The following is a 25,702-nucleotide window of genomic DNA, read 5'->3' as shown; positions in this document are numbered from 1 at the left end:
AAATGGTATTTTAAGATCACAATCTTGGCAATAGGAGCAAATACTTTTTGAAAGGTTAAAATTTTATTTTTCATTTTATGATTCTGAATGAAAGTCACTACTCTTCTTTCCACTTTTCATTTTCTATCCTATAATCACTCATATATTATGTTTTTTTTTCCTTTCCCCTAATAAAAAAAACAAAGTACTCCCCAGTTGTGCCTCCTACTATCAATCCTCTCACAAGGTTCTCTCTAGAGAGTTCTGTTAGTTCCCGAACTCTCTTCCATTTGTGCTGTGGCTTCACAGAAGCCACCGAGAATATGGGAGGCTCACTGAGTATCCCAAACTTATCTTTTTGGAATACTGGTTTCCTCATGTCTAAATGGAAATGATATCTCCATCGTGAGTAAGTGATATCTCCACCGTGAGTAAATAAGACAGTACAGTGATAAAGGGTAGGACATATATGGTAGCTATTATTACCTGGCTCAAATATTTGTCCAGACTTTGCAGGGAGAAATAATTTGGAGCCAGTTAGTATCAAAGCTGGAACCAGAACTGTTGCTGCCTCCAGTTCTGAGAGCTTGCCCCTGATGTTACTTTACCCTCCTGTGCCACACACCTGGGGTTAAAAAGAAGGTGCAAACAATGGGTGAGTTGTACAGTGTCCTGAAGGATGAACAAAAATGTGCCATTTGATAGATGACTGCTGAGTAGAAAAAGTATGCAAGCCTAAAAGTCAGGGGCAGTTTAGAAGATATGGAGGCCATTTAGTGTGATGGTCAAGTGTTTGAATTCTTGGATTGGGTTTTGTCTGACATCGGCCACTTTCTGGCAATGTGACCTAGGGCAAGTCAGACCTCTCAGGCATATTTAGTCAGCTGTGAAATACAGAAGGGCCTGTTGAGGAAATTAAAGAAACCATCCATATTAAACACTTGGCTAGGGGTATAGTACACAACAAAACCCAATAATTACTAGCTCTTTGTTTCTCTTCAGATTATGATGTGGTGGAAAGAGTAACATAAGACATCCCAGCTCTGTCATAACATTAATACATATTCTTTAATGTTCTTTCTAGCCCTAATATCTATACTGATTATAGATATAATAATGAATGAATCTATAATGATTCAGATTTTCATCTCTCTGGAATATGCCAGTTTCTAATGTATTTGATGAACCAGGTAGTAGTGGCCTTGAACTTTTGGTAGTCTGAGGGTAACGCATCCATTATACACAGGCCAATGGACATCTTTTCTTCGAACTAGTGAACGCTGGCCACAGTCAGAAGCAAAACGCCCACTGACAGGGGCTACAGGTCTGTTCTTGGCAACTGCTACAAGATACAGCTAATGCCATCTGGTAATGAAGTGGGCTTGCTGTTGCCAAGGTAACATGTTTTCTATACTAAGAAGCACATTTCCAAAGAGCTCACTCACTACTCTTACTTTGTCTGCCACTGTGAGTGCTCAAATGGCATGCTGTAAAGAGAGTCAAAGCCCTGTGCTTTCTGAATAGGAATGACAGTATACTTGAATAGGAAGTCAGGTTGGCCTTCCACACTGGTCATCGTCCTTCCAGGGAATTGCATTTACACATACTATCACCTACCTAATCCCTTGTTAGAGTAAGCTGTATATGGGGCTGCTGGGGCTGGTATTGGTGGTCTTCTCTATTTTTTTTTAAAGATTATTTATTTATTCCTCTCTCCTCCCCGCCATTGTCTGCTCTCTGTGTCCATTCGCTGTGTGTTCTTCTGTGTCTGCTTATATTCTTGTCAGTGGCACCGGGAATCTGTGTCTCTTTTATGTTGCATCATCTTGCTGAGTCAGCTCTCTGTGTGTGTGGCACCACTCCTGGGCAGGCTGTGCTTTTTTCGCATGGGGCGGCTCTCCTTGTGGGGGTGTACTCTTTGAGTGTGGGGCTCCCCTATGCTGGGGACACCCCTGTGTGGCACAGAACTCCTTGCACGCATCAGTGATGTGCGTGAGCCAGCTCACCACACGGGTCAGGAGGCCCTGTGTTTGAACCCTGAGCCTCCCACATGGTAGGCGGATGCTCTATCAGTTGAGCCAAATTCACTTCCTTCTATCTTGTCTTACAGCAGTGCCCTGTTGAGCTATATTCTATTAAGAGAATTTCTAGTTCAGAAGGGCAAGACAAGTCACAAGGTAGGAAAGGAAAAGGGGTAAGAAACTGGAGGATAATAGAAAAAAAAAATATAGTTAGGCTCTACCACCAAACGATATCTAACAAAACCCCAACAAACCTTGTAGTTGAAATATTATTTATACTCCATTCTGGTAGGTCATGCGAGCTTAGAAGTCAAGAACAGCTAATTACTTAAAACCTTATTCCTATGGTGCTTGTGCAAGGGGGAAAGACATTTGGAAACTAAGCAGTATCTGTATGTAAGATACAGGTGAAGTGAGCTGACAAGAAGTATATTTGCATGAGGGACTCAGTAGCCAGACCTCCCTGTCCTGGCATAAAGCATGTGTGTGGAAAGTGAAGAGATGTGACTCTAAGGATAGCACAGTATTCGTCATTCTTACAAATGGCTGCATATCTGAGCCCTGCTTTGGGGTGGGGGTGGGTGGGGGGAACATTAAAAAAAAAAAAAGCCAACTATATATAAAGCTATCCACAAATATTAATTTCTAAGTATAAGCAAGGTAATGACGTACAGGTACCCTTAAGAGGTCTGCTATAATTTAAATACTGTTTTACAAAGTGTAGTTAGAAAATAGGAAATCATAAATACAATGTGTGAACTCACGAATTAAAAATCTAGTGTATAGATCACTAGGAGATAGAACAATGGTTGGTAAAGGGGAGCTGATGCTTAATGTATGTAGAATTTTAATAAGTTTGATTGTAACTGTTTGGAAATTGATAGAGTTGATGTTAACACATTATAGGGAGTATAACTAACTTTGCTGATTTATGAATGTGATCATGACTGAAAGTGGTAGTCTAAAGAAGTAGAAGTCAACAGAAGAAACCCAGAGGAGAATTTGGGGATTATATAACCTAGTGAGCTCAGTGATGGATTAGGATTATGGATAATAGCACAAATACAAGAATGTTCTTCTATGAATGATAAAAAAGGTATATCACTATTACTAAGTGTTAATATGGTGATACATGGGAAAAATACAACTTCTGAGACCTATGGACTACAGATAATATTAACTGTAATATTGTTGCATCAAGGAGAACAAAGATATTATATCAATAGGGAAGTATAAGGGGTAGGGGATCTCTCTTTTTTGAAGGAATGAAAATGTTCTAAAATTGACTGTGGAGAGGAAAGCACAACTCTGATGAAACTGAGACTCATTGAGTATACACCTTGGATAAATTTTACAAGTCATGGGACTATATAACACAGTGAACCCTGAGGTAGATAATGGACCATGACTAACAGTACACATATGAGAACATTCCTTCATGCACTATAATAAGTATAAAATATTAATAGACAGTATTAACAATAGGGTGGTCTATGGGAAAAATACGCCTAACTTAAGTTATGAACTATTGTTAGTAGTATTTGAATGTTCTTTTATCAGTTATAAAGGATGATCCACAATGCAAGATATGATTGGTGGGGGCTTATGGGAATCCTACATGTGATGCATGATTACTTTGTAAACTCACAACTACTCTAATAAAAAAAAAGATGCATTCCATCTAAAAAAAAGAAAGAAAATAGGAAAGAAAGAAGAAAGAGGCAGGTAAGCATATCCATAGGAGGCTTAGGAGGAGTTTTCCTTCAGTAGAGTAGTTTCTTTTTTGTATTAACTCTGAAGGAAGAACAGGATAAGGTGAATGATCTCAAAGAGCATTTATTTATTGAGTAAATGTTTATACTATGTGAAGCACTGGACAAAGACACTGTTCCAGAGAATCATATAATTTTTTGGTAACAATTTTACATTTATACATATATTTTAGGGAAGTTGTGGGTTTACAGAACAGTCAGTCATAAAATACAGGAATCCTATATACCACCTTGCATTGGTGTGGTATATTTATTACAATTGATGAAAGCACATTTTTATAAGTGTATTATTAACTATAGTCCATGGTTTCATTTTAGAGTTGGGAGGTATTTAAAAAAATCATTCTGTCCAACTCCCCCATTTTTTTGAAGGGTAAACTAAGGTCTAGAGAGGTTAAGAAGTATCAAATATGGCTCTTGGCTGTAAGGAGGTGATAAAATTGACATGTATCTGAAATAACTGGAGGGTACATAGTATTATACAACATAAACTCACTGTGTGCTTAAGGAATTTGCAGACTCCTGAGGTTATTTTATAAACCAACCTGTCCTTCTCTGCGAAGATGTCTTGACATCTTAAAGTCTATTGCTACTGTGCTAGTATAATCCATTGTTTACCCTTCATTTGGCACTTAACTTTCCTTTTCATTACCTAGACTATGAAAGCCCAGGATTAAAACTGATGACAAAGTAATGGGTGTAATCACAGATCCTCCTTTTAAAATTTCTTATACCAAGAATTTCAACAGTCAAGAGTCACACTTTTTCCAGAAAAGTAACCTAAATCAATTATTTTCAGAATAAAAATAAATTCAAGGGAGGAAGGCACCCCATTATCAAGCAGTCTAGCAAAATTAGAAAATGCTTGGTTCAGTGCCTGTCCAACTCACCATGTTTTCAAAGGGTGCACTTACTTGTATAGAGACCACACCTCAAATGGTATTCTATGAAACTCCTCCAAGAAATGGATGTTCACTGACTCCAGGGGATCTTCCTTCCAAATCATGCAAATTTACCCCTTTTCTCTCTAATAAGGACAGGTGCATGCACATGAGGCCACAGATTTTTCCTTTTTCTGTCTAAGAACCTAAGAACCCTGTGATACAGCCAAGGCAAGTGTCTTATTTTCTTAAGTGCCTTTCTTAATGGAAGAAAAAGGATTTAAGTCTGGCCCAAGGTCACCACTTTTCTGTATAGGGCCAGAATCCACTTCTTGTTGTTTCTTCATCTCATGTCTAGTCCATGACCCCACATCACTGTATTTAAGTCAGAGAGGGAAGCAAGAAATGTTAACAACAGTGTCTTGGGTCTGCCCAGGAATCTTCTCTGGGACTACTAAATGTTTCAAGACTTACTTCCCAAGACTCGTGGCTTTCATTCACACATGGCTATATACACACACTCCTGATTCCATCCATAAGATGCTAATAAAATACCTGTCTAATTTTAGCATTTTTCAAAAAAGTTAGCACTCTGAATTCTGCACAGCTGCTAGGTAAGTGTAGTGCTGACAACATGTGGGGCAGAATTGTTCTCTTAAGAGCAGGCCTTGAGAAGCTGCAGCAGCAAGGGGATTTAAAATTAAGGAGAAGGGAGGAAACTGGCTATTACTTCTTTCTAGGAAAACTGTAAAAGTGGATATAGCCAGAAGAAAACTATGACAAACCAACTCTGAAAGACTGAAACTCTGGCAAAGCTGAGGGAGAGAAGATAAACTGTGTCAAGTCTTGAAAGAAACAAGCAAACAGTACTGCAAAGATAGTAACCAAATCACAAATCACAAAAAGAAAATGAAGCTATGCGACTTAGAAACAAAGAGGGCAAACTGAGGGATCACCAAAGATAAAACTGATGCTCATCAATGCCAAAGGTCACTCATTTTGATCAATAGGATGGATGATAAAATGCAATGTAATGTAGTACAATATAAGAAAGGAAAAATGGAACTGGAAAGGAACTCCCATGTATGGACTAGACTTGACATACAAAGTTGTTACAGCTACAAGGGGTGAATTATATTTTGCTTTTTGACAAGGACACGGGAAAAATGAGGCAAGTAAGCTGACTTTAGGTTCTACCAACAAGTCAGAAAACCAACTTGCCAGCAAGACAACAGAGCATGAGAGTTATATATATGGACTTGGGGAGGAAAACAGACCTAAGTTTAGATCTTGGTTTGGCCCATTCTTGACCGCTTCACCTTGGGCAAGTTACTTTTTACAAGCCCCAGTTTTCTTGCCTGTAAACCCAGGATAATAGTATGTCTCAAAGGGCTATTACAAGAAGGAAAATGGCACAATACAGATGAAGTGCTTAGCAGTATAATTAAAACATGAGAAGTACTAAATCAGTTGTCATGCTAGGTTACTTTCTTCATTCCAATCATCACAGGGGAAAGGTAGCATGGTGCAGGGCAAAGAGCCAGGGCTTTGGAGCCTGGGAGACCCAAGTTCAAATTCAGCTTCTGTATAGGGCAATGTGGCCCTGGGAAAAATCAACTCATATGAACCTCTGCTTTCTCACCTCTAAAATGAAATCATTTATAAAGCCTGCACAGCTAGTGCTAGTCAATGTCCAAGATGGTAATTACTGGCATTCAGTGGGCACTCATTACATAGTAGCTGTTATCAATATCACTGTTGTCAATTCTTAATAATTAACACTCTACCCAAGAAGATAAATCTTATGTTTCATTAGATGGTTTGTTCAACTGATGAGTGATTTTAATCACTTGCTCTATGAATATCAATACTAACAATTTGGACATTTTTTATTTCCCTGAACTTGCTCCTCTCTTCTAAGCTTAAAACTGCCCTGGCAGAAAGGAAATTACATCAGAGAGGACTTAGAATTTGGCAAGTTTCATGAAAAAGCTTCAAGACAAGGAAGGGTTGTGAAAAGACTTTACGTTTCATATTATAAATACAAATTTCTTTCCTCACAATCATCCTATCTCATCTCATCTCTCTTCCTCCCCCTCAACAATAACAATAAAACTCATATATAATGTAAAGAAATGAAGAAAGAATAGAGGGAATTATGCTTCCTAGCCTTACATGCTACCTCTGGGCTTCCCTTGAAGTGTTACCAAAAAATCAAAATAAATTTAGCTGATTTTATAAAATACACACTAAAAATATAACATATAGCACTTCATGGGAAGAAGATGAGTACAGAATTAAAGCCAATGCCTATATAAAAACAAAGCACCCCATTTCAGAAAGATTTTACATGAGTCCAGTGGGATACACGTTAACTGGCAAAACGAGAAGCTGGCTACTGGGTTTTTTTTTTATCCCCCTCCCCCGTTAAAGCTTTTTTTTTTTTTTTGTATGCTGTCTGCTCTCTCTGTCCATTCGCTGGGTGTTCTTCTGTGTCTGTATTTATTTTTTATTTATTTGCCCCCCCACCCCTTTGCAGCTTGCTTGCTGTCTGCTCTCTGTGTCCGTTCGCTGTGTGTTCTGCATTTTGCCTGTCTCCCTTTTTGTTGCATCACCTTGCTGAGTCGGCTCTCTGTGGCGCTTCCGGGTTGGCGGCACTCTGCGGTGCTTGCGGGCTGGGCAGTTTTCTGCGGCATGAGGGCGAGCCTGCCTTCACAAGGAGGCCCCGGGATGCAAACCCAGGGCCTCCCATATGGTAGACAGGAGCCCAACTGATTGAGCCACAGCCGCTTCCCTGGCTACTGTTTGTTTGAGCATACTGAAAATATCAAGTTTTTCCTAACAGAGTTGAAGAGGAATCCTCGACAGCACAAATTCTTTACCTTGTACTGAATGTGACAATGATGAAGCCCACTCACACAATGTTCCCATCTCGCTAAAGCTACCTGCTACCAAGGGAATAGCTGTTTTCTGTAATGGGCTAAAACCAACTGGATCAGGCATAGGCACTAGGTCCAAGGGTAGCCCTATACAGTGGCCTCGTATAGAAGGACCCAACAGAGACAATGGTATGGGCAAGGCCAATTAAACTGTCTCCCTCCAGAATTTGGACTGGAGAGGACTGATTAAAAAAAAAATAGCACTATCATGAGAAGAAAGGTCATGTAGAAGAGAAAGGGGAAGAAATGGAGGGACGGGAGAAAGGATAGAAAGTCAGACAAATGCACACCGGAACCTAGAACTGCCATGGACTGCAAATGGCTTGACTTTCCAGTTCCTTTAACCTTCTATCCAACAAATATCTATGAAGCACATATTATGAGCAAACTACACATTAGGTACACAAAGATAAATGAAAGACATTTAGAGAGCTAACAGTCAAGTAAAGGAACCAATAAGTACATCAACAAGAAATATAATTTGTAAAGATTCATGAAGGAAATTAACAAAAGGGGGATAATAAAAAAAAAGAGTATTTAAGTAATAGCTATGTGTGAAAAAGTGACAATCAAATGGGATAAATCAATTATTCATTTGTTTATTCATTCACTCAAATATTTATTAAATGCCCACTATGTGTAAAACATTGTTCTAAACATTGGAGATAAAGCAGTGAACAAAACATCTCTTTCTTATGAAGTGCATATTCTTTGGTAGGTGGGTGGGTGGGTGGGGGAAAAGCAGAAATAAACAAATGAAAAATGATTTAATCTGTATGGGACTATGAAGACAATAAAGATAGATGAGAGGGTTGGTTCAAGGTTGGTGAAACCCACAGGATAAGAGCAAGCTAGTCTATGCAAAGTATTGGAGCAGAGCACCCTAGGCAAAGAGAGAAGCATGTACAAAGGCCTAGAATGGGAAAAGATCTGGTGACAGAAGAACAGAAAGGAAATGAGGCATGCAATATAATGGCATGAACTAGGGAAGGGGCAGACTAGATTAATCTCTGACACTCTGATAAGCATTTGGTTTCAGTCTAGGTAAAATGGGAAGCCACTGTAGGGCTTTTCATCAGAGAAATAACATGCCCAATACATACTTTTGAAAAAACATCCCCATGATTGTTTTGTGGAGATATCAAGAAAAGATATGGTGAGACCTCTGTAATGGTGGCTCACAAGAGGTGATGGGAGCTTCAACTAGGGTGGTAGCAATAGAGAAGTTGAGAGGCAAATGGATTTATGATAGAATTGACATGATTTGCTGATGGATGGATATGAGAAGTGAGAAAAAGGGGGTAAATTAAGGAGGCTTCTAGGTTTCAGGCTTGAGATCTGGGATTTGCTACTTACTGAGATGAAATGAGGACGAACAGGGGGAAAGAAAAACACTGATGGGGGAAATCATGTCCCTTTTACTAAGTTTAAGATATTTTTGAAACATCTAAGTGGAGGTGTTACATGGGTAGTTCTAGACTGGGGTTCACAGCTGAGGTCTGGGCTAGAGATAGTTCAATTTTATGAACAACAGTAAGAGTCTCTTTTTCAAGGTAGCCTAAATGAGTCTCATACGAACCAAAACCCACACACCTGACCAGCATTAGTCTGGGCGTTGATGTGCTCAGAGGAGTTCTTCTGAGGAGAGGTAGATCCTAGACACAAACAGAAAACTAGGAAACTGTTCATTTGATGAGGCAGATTCAAGTCCAAGTGAAGGTCCCCACACAAACCTGCCACTTGCCAGATGCACTATAATGGTACTATGGTGCTCTCTGTGGCAAACTTGCCCCTGTAAAATCTCCACTTTTTCTGCTGATACCCCGTTAGGCAGCACTTGGCTTTTTACTATTTCATTTGTAGGATGTGTGCCAACTTGACCTTGACGTAAAAAATTTTAATTCAAATCAATACATGGACAAGGTCACTTTAAAATTCAATTAATATGAATGGGAAAATATGCCCCACAGTTCTGTAAGCTGAAAATGGAACAGTTGCAATTGAACAACAATAAAAAAGCATCCACTCAATCCTGTTTGGATTATTCTATGTTTGATAATGCAGTTATCTGTGTCCTTAAATACAACCAGTAGTTTAGAATACCAAAAATATTTTCTTTTTTCTTCTTATATTTAGGGTCACTTAAAATTAGTTACTGTAGTTTGTTTGAAGAAAACATAAAATGTATGGAAAACTGTGATTTTCTATAACTTGATCTTAAATGAATTAAAACCTGGACTTCAACTCACCCCGTAATTCCTAGAGAAATCTAAAGCTTTAATATAGTTTGAATAGTACCAATTTGCATTTATATAGAACGCATCCAGAAAACTCTTTGCAATGATAACCACAATATAAAGGGAAACTGAGGTGCTTGTATTTAAGATGTTTGTTTGGTTCCTACAAGCACTGTACAACTGTGACTCAGATACTACCTTCTCGGATTTACCACCTCTATCCCTAATTTCATTCCTTATCAATCACAGAACATTATTTTATATTAAGTAGTAGAAAATCACAGAATAAATGATGGGAACAGATTATTACTCTTGGGTTCTTCTGCGTTGTTTTCTTTTCCTTCTGCTTTACTCCTACACATTCGGAGTCTCAGGTTTTCTACCTTTATCCAGGTTAGAATATAATGTAAATGATCAAATATCCATCTAAAGAAGACATATCGTTTTGTAACTTCAAGGAAAAATGACAAATTATGTAAAACTGTATTTCTTAATTTATTTTATATTTGGATGTTTAAAAAAAAAAAAAAAAGCCCATTGAAGGCACTAGAGCTGAGCTAGGAGCAAAGAAAGTTCCTAGGGAATCCTCATTGATTTGAAGTACAGGTGTCCTGCAATGCAGGGCTGAAAAGAATGCTTCAATCTAAATACTGCCAGCTAAGGTCACAAGACAATTGGGGGAGTTTGCTTGCTCACCTTTACAGATTACATTGCAGCAACAAATTAAAAACAGCCCAACTCTTTGCAGCCAAACGACAAGCTGATGTCTTGCATATAATATCTGCGCTATTTCTCCCCTTGCTGACTGTTTCAGAGGATAATTATGCACTACCTTTCATTTGAAAATAATACAAACCAGCAGACTTTCCATCCTTCCCTCTCCCCAGCAACCACCGGTTACTTCATTTGCTGCTAGTATTAATGTTCTTCACATACTCATTATTCTTCAGTGATGCCTGTTTGTAAATAGCAAGATAGGATGCAATTAAACCATGAGAGGCTAAATAAACACACACACTAATTAGGATCTTTACAAGAGATTTTTTTTCCCTATGTATAGACTGAAATTTACCTTTCATTAATCTAACTTAATTGCAATAGAGCACCAAGAAAGAGTCAACACAAATTAAGTGCCCTCAATGATTTCCTCATATTAAGGGTGAGTGAGTGATCCTTCCTTTGGGTAACAAGCCATATTTTGCTAAAGGAAGAGACTAAATGGGAAAACAACACCGCTAAGCATTAGGAGAATGATATTGACATAATGCTGGTGTCTCATATTCAGGAAGTTAATAAGGTCAAGGTCATTGGTTCAAACTTCAGCCTCATCCCTCTTTTGAGTATTGTGGGTCTTGGTTCCATCATCCCTTACACTTCTCAGCTTTCTCTCACTAGTTCCAAGAGAGACAGAGTAAAGACCTGGATCAATCAGTTCAAATCCACTCCCACTTCTAAAATAATATATCGCTTTGTAGCAAGGCAGTAGATATTTCTATACGGACAGGACATCTGTTATTTGCAGGAAAAGAAAAATCTCATGTTTTAACCTTTGATTCTAGAAGATGTGAGAGATTATATACATTCGGCAACTAAAGTGAAACAGAACACCATAGTATAGCAACATCAGGTACAATCTTCTAGTAAATATTTCAGACCACCTAGTAATATATTCATTCAACAAATATTGACTGAGCTCCCTCCTAGGTACTAGTACTGTGTCAGGGTCATGAAACAACTTTAGGAAAAATGCCACTCACTCTAGAAAACATTTCTTCTTTTTACATATTTTATTCCTATTTCCCTAATCACTGCCGTTAATCATGTATTACAATCTTCTCTTCACCAAATATAGATATGTAGAGGCCCCCTACTTCCTTTCACCTCCCAAATGAGCCAGTAGCATCTGGTTTGAAGTCTCAACTCTGAAAAATATTAGGGGCTGTGAGCCAGATCCAGATGGGCAAGATGGCTGAGCCAATCACCCTGGAGGAAGTTGGACACTGCCTTAAACTGTATGGCCCAAAAAGCATCCATTAGATTACTGAATTTCTAATTTTAAATCAAGTATTTGGGGATTTCTGCATGACACAATACCCAAAGTATATTCCATGAAAAGGGGTTCTGTCTGAGAAGCTCTGTATAGAGCAGGGGTCCATGGACTCCCAAAGGGTTCATGGAAAGATTTCAGGGAGTCCATGAGTTTGAATTGAAAATTTAAAAAACCAAACATTATTCTTGTGGGACATGTTGGTGCAGATGTGACATATATATTAAATATTTTCAGTATAGTGTGGACTTAGTATGATTTTATTTTGATGTAGTGTGTTCTGAGTGCAGCGGATAACTGCCTGCGTAAAGGTTGGTAAGGATGTCAGAGATGGTTTTATGATGTCGTGGGAAAACTCAAATTTCTAAATGTTTGCTGAAAATGACCGTTTGAACAGATGTTGAACTATGTTAGGTTATCAGCAGTGAAATTATGGGAAAGCTGTAAAACGTAATTTTGAATAATCCTAAAATTTAATTTAAAGACATGTTTATGTTGAGTGTCATAAAACTAACTGCCGCTACATTCTGACAAGGGTCTGTGGTTTTCCCCTAATGGCAAAGGTGTCCGTGGAACAAAAAAGATTAAGAACCCCTGATACAGAGTATCCTCTGTTTGAAGAATCACAGTACATATTAATATACTAAAGGTTCTAAAAATGCCTGCCATAAAGGAACCTGCCTAACTTTGTTAATTAGTGAGTCCTTCCCAAACTTACTGTGTATATTAACTTCCTTAAGAATTACCATTCCAAGAAACCCACTTTGGGAAACACTGTTACGTTAGTATCAGTAAAGAAAAAACCTGCCACCTAGTCACCAGCAGTCTGGATCCTAGTTTTCCAATTTGTTAATACATGTTACCTCATTCACTCCCCATTTCATTTCATGGAGGCTGAAACAGAGCAGCAATGTTGCTCCCCTCTCCCCTGCCCAAGAGTCTGGAACCCACTGAACCTAGTTAACTGTGAAGCAGACCAATCTATTCCAAGGGCAGAAAATGGATCCTGGACTGTCTGTAGCTAAAAATCTATCCATTCCAATACGTCTAAATGCTCCCAGTTCAAGAACTTTCCAAGATTCACTCTTAAATTCATTTTTATGGTTACATTATAAGTCTCTGAAAAACCCAATCTTGTAACAGCATCACTGACAGCCCTCACTTAATCACTCTGGTAGATCATATATAAAAACAAAATAGAGCTAAAATAAAATCATTCCATGTTAGCAAGCAGATGTCTAGCCCATTTGCAATTAATACGACCCACTTCCATACAATCAGACTGCTTAAAATTCCTGGAACATGATGTAAAAGTTAAGATGCAAATGTTCCGATTTTAATGAGAATGAATGAAAACTATAAAATCCTCTCTCCTTTTGAGGGTAGGTACAATCTACATCTAAGTACCAACTGCACGCTAAATATACCAACAAAGCAATCATTTGATAAAGCCTGTTTGAAAGAAGAAAATAGAACCAGGCAAGTCAGAAGTATTTTCAGAAAGCATTTCTTGTCAAAATTAAATTCTATCAAAATCTTTAAAGCTTCTAAAAAACTTGACTCATTTTAACACATTTCCCCCAGTTACCTACATATAGCAAAAGCTTCTTGTATTGTTTTCTAGGAGACCTTTCTACAGACTGTGGCAGGGGGCTAAAGAAAAGATCAGGACTTTGGCATTTTGTGGATGTTATTTCAAATCTCAGCTCCACCTCTTAATCTGATCTTCAGCAAGTTATGTAACCTTCTGAGTCTGTGTTCTCATCCGTAAAATGGCAATAACATCTTTCTTTGTGGGGTTGATGCAAGACTCAAAGAAACAGTATATATTAAATATCTGGAACGCCAAATAGACTTCCGAGCATGTGGTGTATATTCTAAATGGTAACTATTAGTAAAATTAATATTTTAGTGGCAGAACATGCTTTCCCAGGATCAAAAGATAAGTCTCACCTTTTCATGTTCATTTCTCCCTGCTTGGAATGCCCTTGTTTCAGCTTACCTGTATCTTTTCCCTGTATTATTTTTTTCCTCCAACAGATTTATTTTGTTTGAAAGGAATGGTTTTTGAAAGAAAAAAACATGGGGCAGGGAGAGTATGGAATAGAAAACAAATACAAATATAAGCTGTTTTGATAATTGTCTTACAACCACAACAAACTAGTACAGAGAATGCCCTGTACAAAACAACACAATAAAGTTTCAGCGATTGAAGTGTTCCCTTAGCAATCCTGAGGATTTCAGTCTCTGGTATTTGGAGTTTCGGCTGCAGCCCTTGTTTCTGGAGGGATCACTGGGTGGGTGTCACAGTCCATGCTTTAACCAAATTTGAACAGAAGAATGGCCACTTGGCCCAGGCAGAAGTAGATGAAGTGCTTGGTTTCATGTGTCACATAATTACTTAAGTTCTCCCCACAATGCAGTGCCAGGTGGGGTTGTACTTCTTGTCAAACTCCTTCTTGATATGGGCCTCAACATCCACATAATTTATTTCTCCAATGCCTGAGTAGCACACTCCACGGAAGCCAGTTGCATCTCCTCCGATATGTCCGCATTTTCTATCACGGCCTTTTGGTCGCACGTGGTTACCAAGGAGTAGAGTTGGCTGACTGTAATGGTCTTCTGGGGGAGGGGCTAGCGGGACTAGGCCTAGGCGAGTGCTGCTGCCACTACCTTAGCCTTGGCGCATCTTAGTTATCCCTTTCTTGATGGCTCAGTTGTGAAGACCTTCTTGAATTCTGTATTTCCACAAGGTGGCAGTGGGTTTCTCAGTGGACTCTACACCCCTCTGTTCACTCCATTAGCACCTAGGGAAGTCTAATGGTCTCTGAATCATTGGCTTGGTAACCTAACACAGAGCACTGGGCAGCACTCGGTAAATCTGTTTAGGTTAAAAAGAACTCTTTCGTAGCACTTGTTTATACTTGTCTTCATTCATTTACTCAACAGCTATTAATGGAGTGTCTCCTTTGTGCTAGGCACAGTTCTAAACCCTGGAAAAATGACAAGGAACAAGACAGACAATGGCAAATAGCAGTGGCACCAGAGCTTATAGTATGCTGGAGGAGCCCATAGTCTAGCCAGGCACTATCTCAAGGATGAAAGTAGAAGCAGGGGGTGGGGAGGGAACAAGGCACTCAACTGCTTTTATCTTTTGTAACTGACACCAGCCCCATGCAAAAGAAGCACTCAAAAAGTATTTGATGACAATGATGAACAATATCAAGATGGTTAGGTTTTAAAGACACAATAAAATTCGTAGAGATTTGGTAGTAGTTCAGAAACACCCAGAAATGGGAGACCATGTAGGAAAGCAGAATGAATATGCACTTTGGAGTCAGTCTGACTTAGGTTAAACCTCAGCTTAGCTACTTACTTGCTAGGTGTCTGGTACAAGTTATTTCACCTCTCTGGGCAGTACCTGTCTCACATGGCTAGTGTGCGATTATACTGCAAAGTAGCATATTCACTCATTCAAAAAACATTTATTGGGTACTTCGCCTGTGCCAGGCACTGTGCTAGGCTGGGGATACAGCAGTGAACAAAATAAAGTATCTTCCCTTACAGAGCTCAATTCTAGTGGGTATGGACTGACAAAAATATAATAAAAAAGTGACATGCCAGATGCTAAAAAGTGCTCTGAAGAAATTTTAAGCAGGGTAAGGGACAGAATGACAGGGACTGGGGTGGGGTTCTATTTTAAACAGTGTGGTCAGGAAGTTAGGGAGAGAGATAGTGGCAGAAGGCACAGTTGGTACAAAGATCCTGAAGCAGGACAGGGCCTGAAATGCTCTAGGAATGGTGAGGAGGTTGGTGTAGCTGGAGTAGAGTGAGTCAGTGGGCAAGTGGTAGGAGACTGGGTCAAAAGTATTATGGGGGAGGAAGGGTATGGATCACGTAGGGCCTTAAAGATCATGGTGGGAAGCCACTCAAATGTTCTAGGCAGAGAAGTGACTTTTTAAAAGTAGCACTCTAGATGCAGTGTAGAAAAAAGATTACAGAGGTGCAAGGGAAGAAGAAGAGAGGCCAGCAGGGAGGCTGCTTCAACAACCCAGATGAGAGAGGATGATTTGGCCTGAAGTAGGGTAGTGGGGTTGAACTGGTGAGAAGCAGCTAGATTCTGGATATATTTCAAAGGAAGAACTCACAGAATTTACCTATGGATTGGTTGTGAAGTACAAAAGAAAGAAGAGGACAAGGCAACTTCAAGAATTCTGGCCTGGGCAACAGGAAGAATAGAGGTGTCACTTACTGACACAGGGAACACTGGCCTGGCAGCAAGCGTGAAAATCACGTGGAAACGTCATGTAGGCAGCTGGATTTGAGACTGACATCTGGAGAGAGGCCTGGACTAAGGATGTAAACTTGGGCATCATTAGCAAAACAGAACATTTTAAAAACCATGAATGGATGAACTCAACCAGGGAGCAAGAGTATAAAAGTAGATGGAGAAGGGCTAGATCCAAGATGGACTCGGCCCAGTGGTTAGGGCATCCGTTTACCACATGGGAGGTCCGCGGTTCAAATCCCGGGCCTCCTTGACCCGTGTGGGGCTGGCCCACGCGCAGTGTTCAGGCGCGCAAGGAGTGCCATGCCACGCAGGGGTGTCCCTGCGCAGGGGAGCCCCACGTGCAAGGAGTGCGCCCCGTAAAGAGAGCCGCCCAGCGCCAAAGAAAGTGCCGCCTGCCCAAGAATGGCGCCACCCACACCGAGACCTGACACAACAAGATGACACAACAAAGAGAGACACAGATTCCTGTGCCCCTGACAACAGAAGCGGACAAAGAAACAGGACACAGCAAATAGACACAGAGAACAGAGGGCCGGGGTGGGGTGGGGGGGGGAGGGGAGAGAAATAAATATATAAATCTCAAAAAAAAAAAGACTGAGTCCTGGTACACCCCAATATTTAGAGGTTGGGAAGAGGAAGAGGAACCAGTTAAGGAGACTGAAAAGGAATAACCAGTGAAGAGGAGGAGATCTTGAGTAAATAGTAGCTAATACTATAATATTTAACTTCATGGCAAAACCTAACATAGCCCCTAACTCCAAAATTCTGTTGGATAAGCCTCACCGACTCTGTGACTGAGAAAAGGGAGAAATAGGAGTGTACTGTAAAGAAAGAATGATCAACAATTAGTCACTTCAAAAGTAAATAAAAAGACTGTCGCCATGTAATTTTACCTAAAAGAATAACTCAAGAATGAGGTGTGGGGGGGAGGGGTTTTAGGTATTTCATCTTACATTAAAAAAAGAAAGGTCCCCTCATTATTTAAAAAGGATTTTTGAACAGAAAGAGTAATTTTCTTCACAATGTTTATGATCAGAAAAGCAACACAGTAATTAAGTACATGAACAATGCCTAAAAAATTCACGATCATCAACAAATGTCTAGTAGAAAACATGGGGGCACCACTCCTCCTACCACTTCCACCAGCTGACATTCCCAAGCTCACCATCACTGAGGCACAGTTCTATGTATGTGAATTAACCTCAGGAATGCTTATAACAATCCTATGAGATAGGACTATGATTAGCTCCATTTTACAGAGAAGGAAATGAAGGCACAGAGTGATCAAGTGACTACTCAAAGTGGTTGAGAAAGATTTTGAAAGCCACCACCTGCGTCCAGAGCCTGCAATTTTATTATTACAATTTGCTTATGAGTTGGGTTAATTATGACAATCATTACTACTCCCATGGCTAATTTGCATAATTAGTTAAATTAATTTCAATTAAAATTCAATAATTTATATAATGAATAATGTCATATACCATATTAATGTAAACTCATTCTCATCTTTTGATTCAACTGGTATTAGAAATGGATTGTGTATGTCACTTTTATTAAAATCAAGCTACTATTTTATCTCAATGTATAGATACAATGACAAGATTAACTGGGGGGAAATCAAATGTGTGGATTGGGATTAAGGAATAAAAGTAAAAGATCAAGATAAACTGCTTTTAAAATCAGTTGAAGATTTAATATAGCTCTGAAAGGTTTCAATTATTTACATGCTTGGTCTATACAGTGTAAATCCAGGCTAATGAGATTCAATTGCTGTATATAAATCTGAAACAGGACAACCTGATTGTCTAAAGAAAATAGCAGCTTGGGCTCCTGTGTTAATAACTCTTCAAAACGAAGATTATGATTCAGGAAGAGTAACATCACTTTTGCTTCACATTATTGATTGCAGTGGGTGTTGAGCAAAACGGCTCCATTTGGTCAAATACAAACTCTGCAATAAGTTGCAAGGGATCCAGAGAACCTACTGATCAATACTGTTCCTCTAATAACAAATCCAACAACAAGAATTTACACTGTCTTTTTGTCCTATGGAAATTAGGAAGTCCTAAGAGACCCTTTCTTCTTTGTAAAGCTCCCTGGTATCTAGTACCAAGAGTTAATTACGTAATGCCATATAACATAGGTAGAATAAGATAGATTTAAAAGGTAACTGGCCACTGCATCTACTGATAGACCTTGCACAAATTGTTGTTTTTCTGGTGTGCTAGAATGCGAAAGGAGAAATACCCTGCACTTTCTGTCAGTCCTGGAGGCCCAGATTGAATAGGGGAATACATATGCAGCCTTAAAAAAGGGGTGGGGTGCAGTAGGATGGCAGATCACAGCACTTCCCTTTTAGGAACTTCATAAAGGCTTTGTGCATAGTAGTATATGATATTATAGGTGCTGTCAAATGGCATTTAAAAGCAAAGTGTCTATTTAAGATTAACCCATGACACCTCTGTACACAGCACACCCTTATAATATAGGTATAAATAGTGCCTTAAGAACAAAAGGGAAGAAGGGACTAACTCAGCTTGGGGAAATAAGGGTAGACTTCTTGAGAGATGATATTGGAGTCCAAACTCAAAGAATGCACACATTTTACCAAAAGGGGCCAGGAGGTGGAGAAGGGCACAGCAGGCAGAGGGAATAGCAGTCACAAAGCAGAGAAGCAAATGGGCATGGAGTATTTGGGGAATCTTGGTTATTAAGGAGCCTCCAGAAACGAGGATGTGTTTTTGCTTCACACAGTAAATGGGGCAAGCTACTGGAATTTAGTGGGTTGGGGTCAGGAATGCTAAATCTTTCTGCAAGCCAGTTTCATACAAAGAGGAATTGTCCCATTCTAAATAACAATAGTGCCTCTACTGAGAAACAGTGGAGAGCACTGAGGATACCCATGTGGGGGGTGGGGGTGGGGGCGGGGGGGGGGGGGGAGAGAAGCAGAATGAATTGAGGTTGGAAAGCTAAATTAGGACATATGGTAAGGACATTATAAGCTACTCTCAGAAGGCAGGCTTTATCCTCCCAACAATATGGAGTCTACAGAGGTTCTTAAGGAGGAGACTGCTATGATGAGATCTGTCCTTTGGAACGATCACTGTAGTACAGAAGATGGAGTGGAGGTGAAAGGTGTAGAAGGAGATCAGATGACCACGTAGAAGGCCATGGCAAGAGTTCAGGCAAGAGGAGACAAGGACAATGACGATGGGGCAAAGGGGTTGATTTGAAGGTATGAGACGGGACTGATAGCACATCAGGATGGATATACATGTGGAAGTGGGGAGAGGCAGAGGTCATTGCTAGAGATTACCATTTGGCTTATCTCATACACAGATCAATAAATATTTGACGTAAGAATGAAGATAAGAAATGGAACAGAAAGATGCCAAATTGGGGATAGGGTGGGAGACAAATAGTCTGGAAATCAAGTACCTTGAAAACAAATCCAATACTTATCATTGAACAACAATGAACTAAATAATTTTAAAAAACTAGTTAAATGGTGATACCAGGTGTGTGAAAACACACAATTTCATCCTGTCTCAAAAAAAGACAAGTGTCATATGTTTCTCTAAGACATTAACTTCAAATATGATGTATTAAAAATATTTTAAAAGTAAAATCCCATAAAACTCCTTTGGAGTTAGAACCACTTTCTTCAACATTCAAATTCACTATTGTAAACACCAGATTAATGAAATATACCTATTAGGTTGGCAGAATGCACTTTCCAATTCTGGATAAATGTGACTGAAATAAGTTGAGGAAAACTAGAGATCTGATTTAAGGACCTTAAAGGGTATGTAGCATTAGAAATGATACAGTCTGATAGTTATTGGCATTTTGGCATTTGTGAGATGGGGGGCTGTAGGGGATTTGACTTACTAGGCTATCATTAATTCAGACTAAATATTTTTAGGGAAACTTAGGAAATCTGTCAATTGCCATTTAGTCCTAAACACATATTAATCCAACAGATATAAGTGCACCACTGTCTCAGGCAATGACTATGTTGCACTATCTCCAAAGAAACAAACAAAAATCAACAAAAAAACCCATATACCTAGTAAAATGGTATTTTTTTTTTTAAAGTAAAAATTACTCCTTGAATTTAGTTCTAAGAAAAAGCCATTTACCCCTAAATTTGACTTGGTCTGCTCTTGTCAGAAATTAAAAACTATGTAACACAAAATATTTTCTTTTTATGATCTCTTAGAACACTAAAAAACAAATTTAATGCCCAAGCAGTTTTTTCTTAAGCTGCTCCACTCCAGTACCTGAAAGCATTAATACCTTCTGCTTCCTTACATGGCCATTATCTTTCAGAGTAGTATCTTTCACACTGTGTTTTAACCTGTAAGCCACCAGAAACACATGTGGATATCAATTACAAATTTTAACAAATACTGACTATAAAACCAGAATACTAAGATGAGAAACCTGTAGCAGCAGGTAACCAGATAACATAAAGAGCAAGGACTGAGAGCTCTAGTTGAGGTTTGAGACCAGTGTTCTTAACCTTCTTTGGGAATTAACTACTTTCTCTAATGAAAGCTATGACCCTCTCCTCAGAAAAAAGCACATTAGCACATCTGCACACAAAAAAACTGCAGGGAGTTCAGCTATTTCTTGAAGCCTGTCCATTACCTCCCAGGAGTGCACAGATTAACCTCAGATCCCTGAGAGTACAACAATAGCTTATTTCAGAAGGATGTAGGAATAGGATAGGGAACTTCCACAAAAATGACACTTCAATGTTTTAATAGATTATACCTGAACAGAACGTGAGATCACTTGACTTGGACAGATAAAGCCAAATATGTACTTCAGAGTACATATTTAGACAGAATCACTGCACATATTTTGCCTAAGTAACCTCAGAATCAAGTGGGTCCAGAAAACTTACTGAGATACCATGACCTATGTCCCTAGTATAGTTTCCCATTCTTGGTTGGCTCAGTACTAAAATCATCTCTGGCAATAAGGAGGCTGGATATTCCAAGGGCAGTAGAGGTCAGGTAAGTGGCAACCTGAAAAACCAGGAATGATCTGGGGACATAGTTCATGGCTAGAGAAGGACTAGACAACATCTGGATAGCTTAAAGCAAATTTTAAAAAATAGATTAAAGTTTAAGATCTTAAGTCAGTGTGACCTGGGTTCAAATCATTACTCTGCCACTTAATAACTGTGTGCCTTCCAGCTTCTTTGAGTCCCAGCTTTTTTTCTAGAAAAATGGTGATAATGCCACCTTACCTTCCAAGTGGGGCTGAATGAGAAGGCACATGTAAAGAAAAGAGGACCATGCCTAGCACAGAGAAAGTGCTTATTAAACAAATTTACTAAAGAAATCTTTAATATCAGGCCAATATTTATGTATTCAGTACATTTTATATTTGAAAGGACAATTTTTCTATTATAAATTTCCATTCTTAAAACAATGCATGATTGTAATAAAATAAATCAAATAATACTTGTGTTTTAAGTAGAACATAAAAGAAATAATCCCACTCTTCCCCCATGAGATAACCACCACTCTAACCATAGAGTACAGATATACATATATTACCCATTCTAGATGGTTTACAAATGAACTTACAAATGGGTATGTCCACTTCCTTCAAAATCAGGATTGTATAGTCTGTATTGCAGTCTCAGTAATTATCATTCTTAATAGGTCATCTTAGTATTTTAAAGAAAATCTTTTCGGTTATAGTCTTTACAGATATTTATATGTAATATACATATTTATATATCTCTGTACCCATATACATGTTCATTCATTCAACAAATAATCACTGAGCACCTAGTACATGCCAGACACTGTTCTAAAGGTTTCAGACACATTTATGAACAAAACAACAAGATTTCTGCTCTTGTGGAGCTTGTATCTTTCTAGAGGAAAGAGATAATAGTCAATAAACATAAGAGATAAGGAAACAATATACTAGGTTAAACAACGGTAAGCACTATTTTTTGTTTTTTAAAAAATAAATAATGTTTAAGGAGATAAGGAGTGGGGAGGTAGTTGCACATGATGGTCAGGGCAGGTCTCACTGAGAAGGGACATGAAGCAAATCTTGAAGTATGTAAGGAGTGAAGCCTGTGGATATCAAAAGGCAAAGTAAGGGGAGAATACTAGGTGTGGAATCAGAGGAGTCAGGAAGGAAAGGTATGAGCAGATGATGAGCCATTTTAAGGACGGGACTTTTACTCCAAGGGAAATGGGGAGCCACTGTAGATTCTCAGCAGAGAATAATATCTTAGTATTACCATAAAAATGGTTTTGACCTTGTATACCTTCTGAAAGAGTTTCTGAAACCCCTTGTTCCCAGAATGTAATTTGAGAACGGCTGCCTTAAAGAATGGATGTGATTTCTGGAAACAAGTATCTTTTGGAGTCAGATTTGGTTAAAATAATTTTCGTGTGTCATAAATGAAGACTGATATTTCTTATAAAGCTTGTTAAATGGCACCTAACAGCATGTAACAAAGAATTCCAATAATATTACATGCAATGATGCAAATGTTAAAATATGAGTATAAATTCCTAAGGTGATTATTGCTGTAACATCATAAAATTTTAGTACTCAATGGTCTTTAAAAATTACTAAAGGATGAAACACTGAAGTTATCTAAGTTTATACATGTTTGGGAAAATCTGTTTTACTGTTGTAGAAATGCTGGTGTGAGTGTAAATTAGTGCAACTGTTTGGGAAAACATTTTGGCATTTTCATGGGAAGTTAACATTTGCATACCCTAAACCAGGATTTTTCAATCTCTGTGCTTCTGACATGTTGGACAAGATAAATCTTTGATATGAGGGTCTGTCCGGTTCATTGTAAAATGTTTAGCAGAATCTCTGGTTTCTATCTATGAGATGCCAGTAACATATCCCCCTCCAAGTTGTGACAATAAAAATGTCTCTAGACATTGCCAAATGTCCCTTGGGGGGAGGGGTATGAGGTAGCAAAAATCACTCCCCTAAACCACGCAGTTCCACTCCTAGGGGTAGATTTGAGAGAAACATTAGCACATGGGTACCAAGGGATATGAACAAGGATGTTCAGAACAGACTGTTCATAACAACAACAACAACAAAAATCCACAGAAACAAATCAAAAGACCATTGACAGAAAAATGGGTAATTAGAATGTATTTATATAACAGGATATTTCATGTCAACAAAAATAAACTACAGGTAAACCAACAATTTGAATGAACTGAAAAATTGAAAAAATGTTAAGTGAAAGAATTAAGTCCCTGAATATAACATGTGATACTTTTTTGAAAAAAATTAAATGAAAAACAAAAACAAAAACAGGGAAAATGAAAGCATATATTATTTAGGCATACATACATACATATATAACCACCCTAACCCCCTTAAATAAATGAAAGAGAATGATAAAGGGAGGGATAATAGTTTCTTGTGGGGCAGAGGCAGAGGATAGGACATGGGACAGGGGAAACTCACAGGTGCCTAGAAGGTACAAATAGTGTTCTGGCTCATGGGTTAGGTAATAGGTTCACAAGTTCATTATATTACTAAATAAATAAATTTGAAATGTCATGCCTGGATCAATGATGACAATGTGCCATGAACCAAGGATTATGATTCATCCAAATCTGTAAATGTGAAGTTAAAAAAAAACAAACAAAAAACCTACCCACAGCCTGTCAGGTTGAGAGTTTGGCTCCTGAATGCTGTGGCAGCCTCACTTCCTTTCTCTCTTCCCCTTGCTCCCTGCACTCCCAGCCATCTTGGTCTCCTTGATTTTACGTGTACATGCGATTGCCCTCAGGCTAGGGTCTTTTGTACTTGCACTGCCACTCCTGAACTCTACCCCCAACATGCTTCACTGCCTCATCTTAACGAGTCTCTACTCACAGAGTGCTTCTCTGATCCCCTTCTCTCCCAAGAGCAACCCCTGTCATTTTCCAGTCCCTTATCCTGTTTAATCCCCCTACCTGCCTTATCATCACCTGACATCATATTTGCAACAATTGGGTTGTTTCTTTATTCGTTTTCCATACTATAATGTAGGCTCCATCAGTTGATTGTCTGGCCAGTGATTCAGTGATGAACAGTATCCAGTGCTGTGCCTTCATCTCCTGGTGCTCAGTAACTAATTACTGAATAAATAAATGAATGCTGCAGCATTGTTGTTGTTATGAACAGTCTGTTCATAACTGTCATAAAACAGTTTGACACAAGAGCTGTGACTTACCAAAAAGGCAAGCCTTCAGTGGAACTCTAAGACAACAACAGGTTTAACCTATGTTTCTCAAAAATGGAGTCCACAGGTTACCTGAGACTTAGCTGGGGGCACCTGTGAAATGCAGCTCTTCAGCCCTACCCCAGACCCACTGAATCAAAACTTCTGTGGTGCCCACAGGAATACACCAACTACATGGGGATTTTTGGGCCTACTAAAGTTTGAGAACTAATGAACTTAGTGGAAAAATCAAGGCAAAAAAAAGTCAAGCAGTTTACTGTCCAAAACTCTTTCCTTACCTCACAGAGTGAAGAAGTACAGTAAAACGAGATGTCTAAATGGTTTTAAAAAGAAGAAACATCATTCAAAAGCATGACATGAATATGTTAATGAAATTGAAGGTCAGCTGAAATGTAGATTTTGAAAGACAGATAAATGAATTTTATCTCTTGTAAATCAAATAACATATAAAGATTAGTTTGTAAAATGTCAAACCCCATGGTTGAAGCTTCATCTTTTTCTTCTTCTCTTACATTTTTATAACTGGTGCATTAGTCCAAACTTGTAGATTGATATTTTAAATTCCAAAAGAAGTCAGCTGCTTGTTCCAGTCTCTGATTCGGTTAACCTCTTACAATATTTTGACTGTTTAAAGAAAATTAATAATGGGATGTTCGGTGGCAGGTTAACTGAAACTAAATATCAACATGGCTAGAATTATTTTTGGATAACTGAAATCATCTCTTCAAAGAATGGAAATAGGATTTCTTATAATATATAATATTATGTATTATGTTATTAATTTATACAATATCCAAACAGTCCTCAAACAGGACAGAGAGAGGCAAGATGTATTTAAAGATTATATAAGGGCTAAAAGTTTCTAATACCTACAATGGCTCTGGGATAGTGAATGTGGAAACTGATCAGCTGCTCCTCTGGACCATGGCCATCAAAAACTAACCTATCAGGAAGCGGAATTGGCTCAACTGATAGAGCGTCTGCCTACCACATGGGAGGTCCAGGGTTCAAACCCAGGGGCTCCTGGCCCATGTGGTAAGCTGGCCCACATGCAGTGCTGCTGCACACAATGAGCGTCATGCCACACAGGGGTATCCCCTGCATACGGAAGCCCCTCCCGCAAGGAGTGTGTCCCATAAGGAGAGTGGCCTCATGTGAAAAAAGCACAGCCTGCCCATGAGTGGTGCCACACATGGAGAGCTGATGCAACAAGATGATGCAACAAAGAGATACAGATTCCCGGTGCCACTGACAAGAATGCGAGGGGACATAGAAGAACACACAGTG

General features: G+C 38.9%; 1 protein-coding gene and 1 non-coding gene across 2 annotated transcripts in view; one reads left to right on the top strand and one right to left on the bottom strand.

Moving 5' to 3' along the window:
• The window catches only part of MED27 (mediator complex subunit 27), a 262,494-nt gene that overhangs the window by 47,926 nt on the left and 188,866 nt on the right, over positions 1-25,702 (bottom strand). The gene's annotated exons all lie outside the window — the stretch shown is intronic.
• On the top strand, positions 18,348-18,469 carry LOC111766439 (small nucleolar RNA SNORA31). The gene has a single exon (XR_002798492.1). It is a non-coding gene; the product is annotated as a small nucleolar RNA SNORA31 (small nucleolar RNA).

The sequence above is a fragment of the Dasypus novemcinctus genome, chromosome 8 (genome assembly GCF_030445035.2).
Source record: "Dasypus novemcinctus isolate mDasNov1 chromosome 8, mDasNov1.1.hap2, whole genome shotgun sequence".
NCBI classification, from domain to species: Eukaryota; Metazoa; Chordata; class Mammalia; order Cingulata; family Dasypodidae; genus Dasypus; species Dasypus novemcinctus.
The sequence above is the reverse complement of the archived record's forward strand: the minus strand, read 5'-3'. Positions and strand labels throughout refer to the sequence as shown.